The sequence below is a fragment of the Anneissia japonica genome, unplaced genomic scaffold (assembly GCF_011630105.1).
Source record: "Anneissia japonica isolate Jap-2015-1 unplaced genomic scaffold, ASM1163010v1 scaffold287760_len733007_cov179, whole genome shotgun sequence".
Lineage (NCBI taxonomy): Eukaryota > Metazoa > Echinodermata > Crinoidea > Comatulida > Comatulidae > Anneissia > Anneissia japonica.
In genome coordinates, this window is record NW_022699005.1 from 1 (window position 1) to 14168 (window position 14168).

General features: G+C 33.2%; 1 long non-coding RNA gene across 1 annotated transcript; it reads left to right on the plus strand.

Moving 5' to 3' along the window:
• The first annotated feature begins 3175 nt into the window (after positions 1–3175).
• LOC117102785 lies at positions 3176–5054 on the plus strand. Its single transcript, XR_004444472.1, has 3 exons — positions 3176–3234; positions 3965–4111; positions 4903–5054. It is a non-coding gene; the product is annotated as an uncharacterized LOC117102785 (long non-coding RNA).
• The last annotated feature ends 9114 nt before the right edge of the window (positions 5055–14168 follow it).

Here is a 14168-nt window from a genome sequence, read left to right on the forward strand (position 1 = left end):
GTTGTAATATATAAATATGTATCTCGACCACAGGTCTCTGTGTTTGAGTTGGTAAGACCTTCGCACGTTAAGAAAAAGGTGCTGAGTTCGAGTCCTGGTGGAGGCAAGGTTTCCTTTTCATTCGGATCAGATTTCCCTCTTCTGTTGCATTTAAATTGTACATTATTATTAATAAAATGGGTTTATCCCATTGGTCTATTAAATTAAATAAGTATATAAATTAAAATTATTTTCTATTATTTGTTTTTATATTATATATGCGCCTAAATATAATGTCATGTAGACGTTCAGCCCTCATAGTCAGCTAATTGAAAATTAATTTAAATATTGTTAATCCGTCATAAAAAATATATATTATAATGTCAACTGAATATATATATATATATATATATATATATATAAACATTGTCAATAGGTAAATGATAAAAGCAATGCTTATTGTTATTTGTTTATTTATAGGTTTATATATACATGTATATAGTGATATACCTTATTATCTGTATATCTAATAATATATATATAAAGACATTTTTTAATACAGTGAGTTTAATGACAATAAAAGTATATAAAAATTAATTTAAAGTATATTAATCTCACTGAAAACTGTACATACATAATTGTACATACCATATATATATATATTATATATATATATATATATATATATATATTTCATAGTAACACATTTGAATTCTGAGAAGTATGGATATGATTCTAATGTTCTAATTTAAAACATGAGTTACGTAATTTTTAAGATACCATACAATATTTGACCTTGAATGACCTTAAATGACCTATTTGTGGCAATCTGACCAGGTAAAAAATGGTAATGGTATGGTATATACATTGAATGACCTTAAATGACCTTTTATGACATTAATGACCATCTGACCATTTCACAAGTGTTATAAATCCTTGCCCATGAAATATAATTTTAGATATCATAGGCCTAATTATCATTAAAATGGTTTAAAAATCCATATATTGATAAATATAGGATTTGCGTGGCAGCAATTTTGAAATTCAAGATGGCCGCCAGAATGACCTCGAATGAAATATTGTAGTTCATTGTAAAGATTTTGAATTCTGAGAGTCTGGGTATGGTTCTAATGTAAAATATGACAATTATGTAATTTTTAAGATACCATACAATATTTGACCTTGAATGGCCTAAAATGACATATTTGTGGCAATCTGACCAGGTCAAAAATGGTATGATTGTATTCTTTGATCATATAACAATAGTTTCAGACGTTAGAATTATAATTCCAAGTGGTTTAGAAGCGGAGATATAGATAAACATAGGTGGTTCCTACCAAAAATTGAATGCTATGACCATAAGGAGCATGTAAAAAAAATTAGTGCTTTTGTCCGGAACGTCCACATCCATCTGCTAAGCTGCCGGACTATTATATTTATGATATAATCACATTTTGTTCAAATTTCATGTTATACTGTCTATTGGCCCTTTTTCTCGAAACCTGTTGATGGGAGTTTACAGCCCTTTTGTGGTCTTGGTTGGTTGGTTGGTAAACAACTTGTTTGGCGCCTATGAATGTCTGGAAACAGATGCTGGCAACCTACAGCCGCTTTCCCTTCCCCTCAAGGGGCAGCCACATTATATAAAGTTAGCATGGATGAAAGTCTATGTTGGAAATATGGCACCTCTGGATGCCATGAAATAGCAGCTGGTAGAGCTGTAGAAAATAATATTGTTAAAAATTGTATTTCTTATCATTGCCATAAGTAGATAATTTGAGTTGCTTATTCCTCCAGAAGAGCAAGAAACATGAATACATACTAATGCATAAACCAAAAATGAATATAACATACTGTAAATGTATTTTGTGGAGGGTATTCAGCTATGAAAAATATACAGAATATGCAATAATTAAAACACAGGATACTATTTGCCACACAAATGGACCTGCAGCCAACATGTTATGAACATTAGGCCTACTACTCGTACAATTTTAATTATTCTTGCAAGTTCGGCATGGAACATTAAAAAGTTATTGGTCACGCTTTAGAAGTTATATACTATCAATAATTGTAAAAAAAAAAAAAAAAATAAGTTAAGTGCTGTGTTTGCTTCTGGTAGGCCTTATACCGATTACACATTAATTTTAGTTAACCTTCAGTATATTCATGCAGACAGACCATGCACGTATACTTCCATGGAGAGATCTACCCTGGTAATAAATAAATAACAGAGTACAGTACTAACATTAAGGTGATCCAGTTAAGTGGATAGGGGCACAATGCCGCTGAATCATTTTTGAAATTAACTTGCCAAATTTTAAGTAACATAAAATTATTAACTTGAACATATAAACATTAGTGTATTTAAAAAAGGTTTACCCGTCATTTTACAAAGAAAAATGATAAAAACACTTCCAGCCAATGGAAGTGTTTCATTATTTTTATTATAATTATCCAGTTTAAAAATAAAGGTACACATTTTTGAATTTCAATAATTTCTTTGCTCAAGTTAAAAATATGTGTGCTACTGCAAAAATGAACAAGTTAATTTCAAAATTATTTTTTATGATTTTTTGTCATTTTCAAGAGACAATACATCTTTAAACCTTGTTTATTTTGATGCCCAGAAAAAATGTGAATTAATGATGATCATAATGAGGGGATGATGATAACAATGACGATTATGATGAAGGTGATAATAATGATGATGTCGATGGCGATGACGTCTACGATGATGATGAACGGTAATGATGTTCATGTAGGTGTTGGCATGCTTGAGAGTGATGGAGAAACTAATGCAGACTAAAGTGAAGTGAGTTCAATCTGGAATCAAACCGAAAAATGCCCGGTCACAGTGCAGCAGGAATAAAAGCCCTGGAAAAATCAGCAGTTTTGATTTGGTAGAGTCTAATTTAGGTCGCTATTTTTTAGTCTTATAATAGGCCATCGTACCATGATTGAAAAAGTCAATGCGATGCGTACATTCATATAATTTTTAATTATCATTATATATTTATTTCAGAAAGTAATGGAATTGAGAAAAAGTGGTCCGGCGACAACCGGTGCGGCCGGTCCTGTGGTTCTCCGTCCTTGAAAGTGTGGCAAGTAACGGGCTAATCGGATTAGGTCATTAGGTACAGACCAATCAGAAGCAAATGCTAATTTTTTGAAGTACTGTATTTAGTTGCTGTATGTTGGCTTCATACACAGTTTACATATACTACAGAATTTATCAGCACTATCAAATAAATGGTAAGAATTTTATATTTGTATACTATTACAGGGTGTATCTAGGCTAGCCCAATATCGTAACTGTTTAGGCTTGTTTTATATATTTGGTTATCTTTTGTTTTAGCTAGGATAACCTAGGCCAGCCAGGCCCTTTGGCCCTAGCCTAGTAGTAGTAGCTCTAGAGTAGGGTAGTGCAGTCACTATAACTACTCCCTGGGTAGTGCAAGAGCATAGTTAGCATAATTATTTACTTGTTTAGGCTAGACTGCAAGTTGGATGTGTGGGCTAAGTTTTAATTATTAGCGGTAATTTTTAATCGCCTAGGCCTAGACTTAACTTTGCAAAATGGCCACGTCCTGTGTTGAAATGCTGTAATAGGTCTATATTATAATAAATATAATGTTAAAATGTGGTTGCATGAACCAAGCACAAAAATAAAACAGCTATTTATTCATATTGTGTTTAATAATTCATCTTATATCATAGGCCTACATAATGCCATTGGTATAATATCCATATCACTGTCGTGTCATCAGTAATCATTTTCTATTTTTGTTAAAGTTAATAATGTAAATTTTTATATTTTCTTTTAATAAAGAGAAAATTTAACTACAGTAAATATCTTATGATAATATTAACATTATTTAACGCTACGGTTAGTGTAATTAATAATATAAATATAAAAATTGATATGGGTCTAATTTAGTTGTGTGCATAGGTCTAACTATAAATAATATGGTATTTCTTTCAGGTTTTCAATCCATTGAAAGGAAGTCATGTTTGTTGCAATATATTGTTCGTGGTAGACACTGGGAAAAAAACCAACTATTGAATGTGTATTTATTTGTCTCCTGGTACAAAACTGATGGAAGAGCAGCCATGATGAAGCAGTAAAAAGGTATATAAAAAAAATTATTTTACAAGAATATATACCGCACATTTGCTAATTCCACTATCCCACATCAGTAAGTGACTACCCTACTATGCCACAGTATTAACCATTTGTTTCTTAATTAAGTCTTGGGTACCTAATAAGTCACAGCATTTGTCTTAATCGTCGTTGTACGAAGGGTGATTAATAAGTTAAAATTAATTGGGGACAGTCTAATCGTAAACATTATCTTAACATGCTAAATATTCTCCAACGCTAAACGGCACCTATCTTCGTAGTATGATGCTGTCAGAGAAAAATGTATTTAAATCTTAAAAAAACAACAAAAAAAACAACATTCTATTATTGAAAGATGTGCTTTAAAGTTTGTTTTCAAACATATTTTGTTCTCCAACCATTCATGTTTGGTGTTGTTCCTAATTACTTAGCAAAAAGTTAAGTTGTTAAAAAGTCCATTATTAACCCAGGCAATTACTACACAACATTTAATTTAATATTTTGCATATCAAAAGTAATAAAACGGAATGAATATGTGTTTTAAGGTAAGTGCCACTCCCTATAGAGAAATCTCTAACTGTCCATGTTTGCAATATTATATTCCATAGTGAATATTTTTCAGTATTTGCATCATTATTGGTAATGCTTGCAGTACAGTATATCAATGTAGATTGGTCTGGGAAGAACAGTTGTTTCAACTATCTACATAGTATTCAAGTATTTTCTATTTTAAAATTTACCATACAAACTTTAAAACAATATTTCAGACTTCTTTGTTTCAAATATTTTTGTTCACAAAGGTTCTTGGATACCTTGCTTCAATACCTCTGGTTGGACAAGAAAAGACCTGGCTAAGGATAGTAGAGGGTCAAATAATTTATCACCAAGAAAGTTACTGATTTAAACCGAATCCTGTAACGCGAAAGATTCTTAATTATGCTAAGTGTGCAATATTAGGTCTGTCTCTTATACACATCTAGAACAAGAAAAGGAAGTGTCTACTGGAGTAAACTGCGTATTCCCGAATGTCAAATAACATAAACCTATGTCGTGTGTATGTTTGTTTTGATTGACCCTGATACGAGCATACATAGCTCAAATTAGGAATTGGCTTTTTGGTGCAATAACATATCCATCAAGGAACAGTATTGCTCAGAGAATATTAAAGTGTTAATTGTGTCACTGAGAAAAATCCAGGAAAATCGACATAATATATGCTGGAGCAGACAAGTAAGTCGTAGCTAAAAATTCTCAAAGATTCTGAGAAAACTAGAGGGATTCGCCTGATGCACTAAATTGTATATTTGGAAACTTTAACGCGCGTAAGTTAAACCCTGTTTGATGGAGTAAGAGTTAGTACGTTAAATCGGTCACCAGAAAGGACCGTGTGTTAGATCAATGCTATAAAAACATAAGGGATGCTTTTAAGACTCATATCAAGTCAAGCATAGGGAGATCTGATCGCAAATGCATAACTTTCATTTCTACAGATGCAAAGTGGGTATGTTGGATAATGGCTTTTAATGATTTACTGTAGAACTCCTCCTTTGGGACACCCCTATTCAGGGGACACGCCTATTAAGTAGACACTTTTCGTGAAACGAGGGGCAATATTTCTTTTAACACTGTGGCCAACCCCTATTAAGGGACATCTCTATTAAAGGGACAGGGACACTTTCTGAGTGTGCCAAATGGTCAAATAATCCCTATTAAGGGGACAATTTTTTCATTGTATCACAACAACACAGCAGTCTGAAAATAAGAAAAATTCATTCAACTTTATATTTTGAGATCCATTGAGCAATAAAACCAGAATTTTCTCCCCTGAATTCTTAAAGTTAACATCGGTATAGTCTTAACTGCATATGTTAATCCGTATTATACCAATTTTGTCAATTGTGACCCATAACCATGGGAATTTCTTTTCATTTGTACTTTCATATAGGATTCAAATCAATTACATAACATGCACCATTAATTCTAAATCGTTACTCTATTCATTCTACTATCCAATAAAAAGTTCAATATTTTAAAAAATTAAAAAAAAAAAGAATGTTTGGTCAATAACATTACATATCGAAATAAGATTGGGAACATACGGTATAAAACTATTGTTGTTTTGATTACATTTCTGTAGATTTCATATTATAAAAACATCTTGCCTTGCTAATTATTGCTATAAATTTGTTCTAATTCTACTGTAACTGAATCTTATGTCATTAAAGCAAAAATTATAAAGAATGTATGCTATGGTTATATGAAAACATGCCAACAACCATTATTAAGGGAACAAGTTCATTTTTTTTTGTTAGTTTCCTCTTCATAGTTGTACCCCTATACAAGGGACACCCCTATTAAGGGGACATTAAGATGTCCCCTTAATAGGGGTTTTATTATATTCATTAGAAAATCATCGTCACTGGATGAGACCGCTGAGCTAGTGTCGAAATGTAAACAATTTTACCAAAATATGTTAATCCCAAAATAAAGAGTCTAGGTATTTGCAAATAACAAACCCTGGCATATCAAACGTTCGATATCGAATATAAGGAACATGTAGGCTGCCGGCCCCTTGACCTTTGACGACTAGTGCCAACAAATTTTCACAAAAACGTGATGCAATAATGACAAAATGATTATTATTGTTTATTTTCGTTAAATATTTCAGCAGTTCCAAATTTCTTTCCTATTCTTCTTTTTTCTTATGCTTCTTCGATATTTTCGTTAAATTTAATTTTAATTTATTTTACTAAATACATATTTACGCATAATATTTATATAAACATATAATCAGATACCACTGATGATCTTGATATAGCGCCAGTAAGAAGCAACACACTTTGTATAACATTTTCCTTTTGCTCTGAAAATGTCAAATTGGGATTATTCAGATCTTACTGTAGGTCTATAAGTGTGCATTGTTCTGCTCTATTGGCTAAACATAAGAAAACAACCCTTAGATCCCTTCAAGTTTGTTATAAACTCGCTCAGAATTGTGTTAAAGTTGCCAAGATATTGTGGCGCCAGTGCTACATTTGGTAATTGTGGCATTCCGTTTTTTTTTTTTCGAATTTTTAAGAAGTTCAATTTTTAGTTTTAGTAAGCGACAGCTCTCCATCAGAAACATGCTTGTTTCCACTTTATGTAAATATGTGCTGAGGTTTTCTAAATTGAATTGTTGGTGGACAGATCTGCTGTAAACTTAGGCCTAGTCCTTTAATTATTTCTAAGAGGTTCAAAATTGTTGTATGCGCAGTTCAATACACAGCTTTAGAGGAAGATTGTATAATTCGCAGTGTATTAAACATTGGTATGATCCAATTGATCTACATGGAGAAGGTTTAAGTAAATAAAGCATAGGAACCAGACCGATGTCTGGGAAATTAATTAGAGAATGTGAAAATTGCTGTGTCACCTATTTTCAGTAGGCAGTTTTGAGTAGTCGTTAATGGCTGGCGCAGGTCCAGAACTGTAGAAAATGTCCGAGATTACACCAGTGCCTAAATCAACTAATCGTAAAATTTCCTTAATTATAATGATTTTCGCCCTGTAGCTTTACCTTCCTTTCTTTATGAAATGTTTAGAAAAGGTAGTTAGCCATCATTTGATCTATAATTGTGCTCATTTGAAAGATCATCAAAGTCATAGATCATCAAAGTCTTGAGCTCACGAAGTGAATATAATTCCATCTTTGAGCTTAATTGAGGAAAAATAATGACTTCTATACTGTCGTTATTACTGAAGCTTTCGCTGATTTTGAGCACATTACATTGTTTACAGTGTCAGGCATTTGATTCCTGTGGTTTGACCAAGGAGGGTTAAAAAAATAAGTTGTTGTTCTTCCGCTTCCTACACAAAAACAATCGCCCAACCATTTTTTTTTTTTTTTTTTTTTTTTTTTTTTTTTTTTTTTTTCTTTTGGGTCAAACCTCACGGAAATATTTTCTTTCCACTCATAATCCATCTTTGGGTAGGCCTATGTTTTTTGTGTAGTTATTTTTTTTTTTTTTTAATTGACATTTTAACTCAGAATCAATTTATTCTTATTTTGTTCTTAATTTTTAAGCAATGCAACCTGGGTTCTTATAAAAAAAAAAGTGTACCTTACCATATTTTAACACGAACATTACTAATAAAGTTAAACATGGACACAGTAAATGCGTAACGTTCACCACCACATTTTTCTATGAGTTGTCTAGGTGAAATACCGTAACCTGGACGTTAGTGGTCTAGGTCCAGTGATATATTTCCGTAGAATTTGTGGGTATTTCCGTCTGTAATTAGGCCAATCTTCTTTTAGTGGTCATGATTTTTTTGTTCTATTTTATCAAAACTAATAGCGATGTTTAACATACTAGAAGGTAAGCGAGCGAGGCGAGCGCACCCGGTAGTACTTTTTCTGACGCCATGTATTTCGCTTACCAGAGTGACCGCGGACTCAGTTACTCATGTCATACTAAGCCAGCTCCATCGTGTGGGTTCTTATCTTGACAAAGAAGAAACATACTCTCAAGAGGTTTATTTATTTATTGTTTCTCGGCTATTAATTTAATACAACCGCATATTTGAATAATAATAATAATAATAATAAGTCCAAATCTGTCTCTAGATTTGCGATTTTCTCTCACTGATCCCAGTGTCGGAGGGTAGGGAGCTCCGTATCTGATAAATTATTATATTATGTCCAAGAGCACCACAGGAGTGTTGTCTTTCCTCAAGCCTTTTCAAGTAAGCCTATGGCAGGTGGTATGGCTATAATTGTCTTGTTAAATATGATTTGTTGATTTTGTGTATAAAAATGAATTTGAACTTTTAACCACTTGGCATTAATAATTATTTAAAGATAAATATCATAAAGACTAAAGAAATAGTGTGGGATTTAAGAAAGAAATCAAATGAAAAGCCACAATTAACATTTGAGCGAAATAAAATTGAACTTATAAATTGATTAAAAAAAACAATATTAGTGAGATTGTTAGAAGAGGAATTAAGAGGCTTTTTTAGCTAAGGAAACCTAACGAATTAGTCACACACTAAAATTATTGTATGAAGCAAATCAACTATGGGCATAGCATGTACACGTAGTTCAAGTTTATAAAATTGTTCAAATTTAACATGTACTCAGCAGACCAGGGGTCATTTATTCAACATTACAAACGTAATTTTAGATTTGATTCTATAAAGCATCCTTTTTCATGTCGGGTAGTAGGCTTTTATTTTATTTATTTATTTTATTTAATACCACATTTTAAGAGGGTGACCCATTTAGTAATGCTGATCATAGGGGCCCTCATACAATACAAGAATAAAAACAAGAGTCACTTAATTACACACATTTATAAAATTCAGATATAAATGATAATTTTTTTAAAAATTGGAAATACATGAATTAAAAACGTTATAAAACGATAAAAAAAGAAAATTACAGAATATACTGTTTAAATTTAAGTTTAAAAACAGCAAAAGTAGTACATAAACGAATAGAATTTGGAACAGTTTTTAAATGTGGTCTAGGAATAAAATAATAGCCGTTAGTAATTGCACGTGTTGTGGGACGATTGCTTGACTGGATCCTGCTCATCATGCGACATATGTAGTTAGGTGCAGTATTAATGGAAGCAGCTCTAAAAGCCAAACAGCCAAGCTGGTATTGAATGCGTTGTGCAACTGTCATAATTTTATGGTATTAAAAAGGGAACTAGATGTAGTGTGAGGGTGAACTTCAAGGACTGTTCGAATGGCTCTATTTTGAAGCTTTCCAATTTTGGTAATGTGGAAAGATCTGGAACTCCACACCATACAGCAGTAATCAATATGGGGTTGAACTAATAAGTTATATAGGAGGAGAGCTGTTGATTGGTTGAGAAATTTACGAGTTCGGATGAAAAGTTATATAGTAGAATTTAGTCTATGGCAGAGTTTGGTGATAAGTGAGGTAAAAGAAAGATGTTCATCAATAATGACTCCCAGGTACTCGTGATATTGTACTTGTTTAATAATTTGCCCCCACACAGAATTGTTGATAGAGCCACATTTTTTAAAGTTTTTTTTTTAAGCCACACTTTTTAAGACTCGTGGCATAATTTGCCCGAATCGGTTATTGAGGCTAGTTCCCTAAATGTATTTAAACGGTTAGCATGGAGAAGCCAACCGTTATTTTTTCCGTTTAATTGTACCGTCTTTGAAAACCAATGTGCCAGTACGCCACCAACAGCTGTTACAGTTTTGTTTGAAGTTTGGCCATAATTAAGTAGTTTTGCTTTCTACCGGCACAGAGGTTACAGACAAGTAGGCAAGTTATGTATTGCTTGGTTCAAAAATGTAACATAACAACTAGGGCAAGTCTAAAATAGTATGTAACACAGCCTCTAGATTCATCGGTTTAGTGATTAAAGATGAATGATGAAGCATTTATGAAAAGCAGACTTAAGAAAGTAGCTAAGATTATAAAAGATCCTTTCACTACACACTGAATATACTATGAACAACTCAAACCGGCTTAGACCGCCACTATCAAAACAGTTACGATATAGATATTCATTTGTTCTAAACGCCATTCACATATATGTAATTCCAAATTCAAGAGAGGTTCTTAGCGATTTTCCATTGTTGCTGTGTAGTATGCTTTATATATCTTGAAGCTTATAATAATGCTCTTTTAGTCCGTTTTGGATGTTTTTATTGTCTTGTTGTTAGTCTTCAGATTGTGCGTGTTAAAAATGTTTGTTTAAATTTGTATAATGTTCTTGGCAAGAAATGCAGTTTTCATAAAAAGTGCGAAATAAAGAATTATTAATATCAGTATCAAAATAAAAATAGCAAGCCTACGAATACCAAAACAAGTTAGCATATGCGATAATAAAAAAGGGAAAAAAATTTAATAACAAGTTCTAAGAAAGTGATTTTGTATCTTCCTTTGAAAGTGGAATGACTGTGCGTATTTAAAATTTAAGGCAAGTCAGTTCAAAATGATGCGCTTGAAACACTAAAATTATTAAATAATGTTGGTAATACTTTAGTAAAAATAGGATTGTGTGGTCATAAAAAAGAACATTTTGGTATACAATTTTAAAAAATTTATTTTTTAGATGAAGAGAAATGAATATGAATACTTTAGATTAATTAACTAATCCGTTCAAAAACTTTTCCATGAAGAATCAGAATACTGAATATTTTGACAACGCAATCGGGGTGGAACTAATTAACCGTTTAATTTTATTTAGGCCTATGATTAAAATACTAAATCAATTCTTGAAATTTGTGAAATACGAGAATAAAATTCTATATTGGGCTTATATTAACAGATGGCTGATAAATGTGTGGCAGACAACGGCTATTTTCCCACCTTTGGCTTACGCTCTGGGTCCATTCAGAAACCATCCTCTCAACAATTGCCGTCAGCTCATATTTTTATCTCATAAAAATTAGTATTTCTTTCCCCTTGAAGGCCACAATTTACGATATCTTTATTTTTTTACATTTTAGTTTTTCATACTGTTTAATACTGTTTACACTGTAAACAAACTAAAGTAGGGCCTATTCATTAAACAAATCCGCGAAACCAAGAAACTGTTTTTGTCGTACAAACACACGTTTTTACATCAATGTACGTTTACGCTGTCGTTTTTCGGGAACTTAGCAACATCATTCGAGAAGGCGGGGGCTTAGCGGAAATTCAGGCCTATAACGGAACAACTCTGCAACAGCTTACAGACATTTTAATTACGATATTCTGTATGTCCAGTAAATTTCAATAGGAGAATGTGGTTGGTATCAGAGATTTCATTCAAGTTCTTATCCTCGCAAATTAGCTCAGTCGGCTAATCTGGTAGAAGCCACGTGCGCTGAACCGTGGAGATCTTTAGGTCCCCGGTTCAATTCTCATCGCTGGTCTCCTTGTGTTTCAGCTGGAGAGCTGAAATACATGTCACAATAGCGTAGGCATACTGTCTTTCAGATGAGACCTTTAAGCCGTTGGTCTCGTTTGCAATATGGCCCATGTGCACATTAAAGAACACAGTACACTCTTCGGAAAAGAGTAGCGGATTGTCTCCCGGTGTACTGCCCAATTCACCACCAGAAGGATCCCAAGACAAGTCGTGGCCAGGGGATCGAACCATACGCTAATCACATTCGGCCGACAGCCATGCTTATGTACACCCACTTTCACTGATGACAGGATGTCATGGCTTATAAATAAGGCAAAATCAGTGGCTGCCTGCAGTCATTAATTATGTTAACATCTACTTTAAAATCATAAAATACACAGTGTTATGAATTGAAATAAATGAAAAGGTCTGGTTTATGGAAAGTCCAAATAAAAACTTTCATGATTTAGATATAAACAGCGTGTTTGAACAATGACCAATGTCCATTTAATGATGTCAATATCATGGTACAAATAAGGTGCGATCTGTGGTCATTAGAATTAAATATACACTTGTAATTTTGTCACCTGTATTAATTAATTGTCCTTTCACATTGTGTCATTCTGTGTATATAAACGACACTTAGCCCAAGCATTATAATCTGTGTTATACGCTAGAGCGATGGCGAGTAATATAAACAGTGGTTAGCTTATTCTCTTAAATCGCATTAGCAATATATTTTCAGCCGTGAAATCTTACATTCACTTACCATAAAGATCATGTCCGAAGCTTCTGGCGAAACTTGTGATCTTAGATCATTATGTTTGTCAAGTATAGCCTGTGATTCGGCTGACGAAAATCCAGTGGCCCGCTTGACCCTGGAGTGGCCCTCGCCTGCGGTTTCTGGGTTTCCACCTTCGGTATCTCTGGCTACACGAGGGTTCAAGTCTATAACACCGACAGGTGTTCTGATGAAGTTATCTTCTGTGCATGATACTTCCGTTAGGATATAAAGTCCGAGGATTGAGATTATGCACCTGAGTATTCCCATCCTAAAAATAAAAACAAAAACAAAAATGAATAGTCTCACGCATACCGAATTCGATTTTTCAAATCGGAAGGTCTACTGAACCGATAGAAAATCGAATCATTGTGTAAAGGCCTTTTTTCACTAGACGAATCGAACATTTCCGCCTATACGTATGTGCAGTATAATTTTCACCACGAGAATCTCAATTTCGCATGCGTATTGGTAAATAGTCTCTGGTATATATTTTAGGGACGCTAGCGTTTTCAGTGAATCGGACAAGCGGTCTGCAGTTTGGTTCGGAACCGATGTGAAGGTGCTTAAGGAATTGAAAAAGCCATAGCATAAACGTACTGTATATTAACTAATTTGATAGTTAAACTCAAATTATCAAATAGGCTTCTATAGGCGTACTTATCATTTCTAAATACTAGGTTCATAACCTGGTCGTAATCCTGTCGTTTGCCACTGGCTCGTTAACACCATTTTGCCAACGCCATTTTGCCTCCCGACATTGACCACCCAGGACATTTACCATCTGATACTTTGCCACCCAACCTTTTACCACCCTGAACCGTTTATCAGGAGGGCTTTTACCCACAGATTTTTTGACGTGGCCATTTTGTCATCCTAGAACCGTAGCCTTTTGCAAGCCCTTTGACGTCACAGAGGCCAATTAGGCCATACCACCACAATTGCCATTCTGTTAATTTTCCACCTTTAAATTAGTTATAATTATTTAATTTTTGCTTGTTACAGTAATGGGTAAATTATTTAAATTTGCCATTCTTCATTCAACACATTTCAATATTAAACCACTTCTTTAATAAGAATACGAGTAAACCATTACCTTTTCTTGTATCTTTTTCATTTTTTAATTAAGCTTAAAATTTTTTTTCCATTCCATCTCTCAATCTTCCATGAAATTCAATTCATATTCAAATTATAGGTTTTTATCAACAACCATAAAAACATACAATAGCGATTAACAACTCTTCTTCACAAGGTATCTTTTTCCCGCGATAAATTTCCTGCCTGAGGTTAGGACTGAGCGTATATCATTTAGGTCTCTGTAGTTTAAGGGCTAATACTCGCCAGAGAAACTTATATCAAATTTTGAATAATAAGCAATGCTTGTTTTGATGATTATTATACTTGAGAACTGTTACTA